This window comes from Geospiza fortis, unplaced genomic scaffold (assembly GCF_000277835.1).
Source record: "Geospiza fortis unplaced genomic scaffold, GeoFor_1.0 scaffold195, whole genome shotgun sequence".
NCBI lineage: Eukaryota > Metazoa > Chordata > Aves > Passeriformes > Thraupidae > Geospiza > Geospiza fortis.
Genome location: NW_005054324.1, coordinates 338,958 through 341,898, shown reverse-complemented (window position 1 = coordinate 341,898; position 2,941 = coordinate 338,958). Strand labels below are relative to the sequence as shown.

The 2,941-nt window shown below is 34.7% G+C and overlaps 1 protein-coding gene across 1 annotated transcript in view; it reads right to left on the bottom strand.

Annotated features, from left to right (window-relative positions):
- Positions 1–2,941, bottom strand: part of FOXP2 (forkhead box P2) — a 349,338-nt gene that overhangs the window by 43,964 nt on the left and 302,433 nt on the right.

Genomic DNA, 2,941 nt, shown 5'->3' with positions numbered 1-2,941 from the left:
CTCAGTGAGCAGCTGTCTGAAACTGAAGTTTAGCCCAGACCCAAGTGGTTGTCCTCCAGACATTTCAATTGAGCAAAAATTTACAAAGATCAATTAATAATGTTTTTTTGAAGGACTATGTGTCTGTTTTCTTCTCTCGCTCTTTCAGGATCAAGAAGTCCCTTCTAGAGCTTTAAAAGTGGGCTTTCTGCTCCATGGAGAAGAAAACATAAGGATCAGGTTAAAGAAGAAATGGGAGCAAAGGAGTTCTGCCTTTGAATGTGGATTTACTGGCTATTTCCACTGTAGGCATGAGGGGTAAGCTTTGCAAGCACTCGAGGCACATATGGTCTCACAGTTGATGGTCTCACCGTTATAAGAACTAAGTTATCTATACCATGGAGGAAATGTATCTTCTGCTTTTTCTTTTCTTTTCTAGCAGAATTAATCAGAGAACTGCACAGTCATTTGATTGTTAATCTATGGGGAAAATGTATTTGTCAGAAATAGTGGAAAAATAGAGTGACTGTATCGCTTCTACTAACATCTGTGTCTTTTAAATCACGACTTCATATGTTTAGGACCTATGATAGTTTTCAGGTGAGCAAAATGTTCTGCTATTCTTGAAACAGGCATGGCTGAGCAAGAGACATAAGTAATTGTGAAAGGTTTTGTTCATTCTTTTAACATAAAATTCTTTAAGAATATACCTGTAACTTGCTAGGTAGTTTATGCTAAGTTCAAGCATCACCAAGGACACATTTCCTTTATGTGAGTCATAAAACCTATAATTTATTTCTTTTCAAAGGAACTGACTTCATCCTCCCATTGATGCAAAAAGGCACAATCCATTTAAAAAGCAGCTAATTGCTCAGAACATACCATTCACTTGTTTTCTGAAATTTTGATTCAGAAGAATTTTACTCCTTCAATTACACAGGCATGATAGTGCATGGCCTGTTAATGTAATGGTTTAATATTTTCAGTTAATTAGGTACAAAATTTCCAGAAAAAGGTCTGAAGACAGATTTTACCTCCGCATCATTACCCCTATCACCAGTGAACACCAGCACATTGTGCTTCCACATGCACATATGCTCACCTGTGCATGGCCACAGGTACATGGGGATAACACAAGAGCAAGCAAGAGTACAGGTATAAAATATCTCTCAAATTTGAGGCTACTGCAAACTCATGATTATTTATTAGTTATTACAACACCATATGTTTGCATAACACCTTACAAAATAGATACAGACATAGTCCTTGCCCTGAGGAACTTTAAATGTAACAGCAGTATGCAGTGTGGGAGAAGAATGTCCAGTGTAATGTAATTTCAATATGATTAGCCGGTAACTTGGGAGTATGTTGCAAGTTTCTTGAGAGTTAACACAGTAATCTTCAGAAACTCGTGAGATATACACATTTTTTTTACACCCTACTTTTACTGTGCATTTTGCTGCGCATTCTGGAGAAAGGCTACTTATGGAAACAGTAAGAGTATAAAACTTGTTTTAAGAATTTTTTTCTGATCTTTCTTGCCTGTGAAGTAGGCTTGCTTTATTTATCATGCAAGTACAGGCAATATAGTGAAAGAAAAACTAGGTCTAATACATTTTTAAAAACATCTAAAATAACTTTTCTCTGTATTAAGCTGCTGCACTGTCAGGGTCCAGTATGTGTCAATCTGTCAAGATAGAAATACATTCTTTCTTCTAGGAGGCTGGAAATAATTTCTTCCAAGGCTGGAAAGGGTTTGTTATGGCTCCCTTTTTGTTTGGTTTGGTTGTGTTTGTTTGTTTTTAATTTGGTTTGGGTTGACCGGTTGCTAGATTGCTTGGTTGGCTGAGTGGGTTTTTTTGTTTGGTTGGGTTTTTTTGGAAGGGTTTTTTACTTTCTTTTTTTTTTGTTTGTTTCTTTCTCATCATGACTTTTAAGTTATGTATAAATTTTGATATTCAATTTTCATACTTTATCAGAATATTCCTAGTCTTTTATCTTGCCTCTATCTTTTACAAATCCTATGTCAACTTGATTTATAATTGAGAAAAAAACCATTTATTTTTAAGGGGAGAATGTATGTTGGAGGACTGGAAAGTGATCCTGAAGAGCTGCATTATTGCTTTGAAAGTGTAAAGTAGATGGTGCAACACACATGCAGCTTATTCCATTATTTTGCTGCTTATTCAGTTGTTGAAAGAAACAGGATTTTCTCCTGATTATATTTGCAACATATTAGGAAATCAGGAGGCAGATTATGAATTACACATAGCATTGTAAAGCAGACTGAAATTAATGTATTATTGATAACAGAACAATATAAAAAATACAGCATGCTCTAAAAGAGGTAGATAGGGGATGATATATTCTAGAAACATGCTGGAATAAATATTGAAGTGGCTCAAAGTGTTTTTGCCTTGTTTTTTTTTTCAAACAGATTTGGAGTCTGCAAAGCAAAAGATAATGCACCATTAGAGGAAAAAAGAGAGATAATTTAAACTAAAATTCTAGTGGACATTTACCCATCTCAATTAACCTCTATAAAACTTGTTACTCTTGTCAGTCTCTCTCAAAAGCAACCCAGGACTAAAATAGCAAAGTGCTATAGGTCAGGTTGAGGTGCACTGGCAGAGTTACGTGAAGGGATATACACAGAACCTGTCTGCACTACGCCCAGTTCCAGACAGAGCTATTATAAGCTCCTCTTTAATGAGCACTAAAATTCAGTCACACATTTTAAAAAAGAGAGCATTTAAAAAAGAGAGTGTTCTTAAAACATCATTGTTTCATGTTATAAAAGTCAAACAAAAATTCTTTGAAAATGTTTGGAAAAAAATTACAGCTTGAATACCTTTGCAAATGATGTCCTTTAATGTTTTTTAATTTCACAGTTTTTATTTATTTTTTCAGAAATGTGACACATTTTACAGCTGAGAAAAAAATACAATATATTCACAAGTCA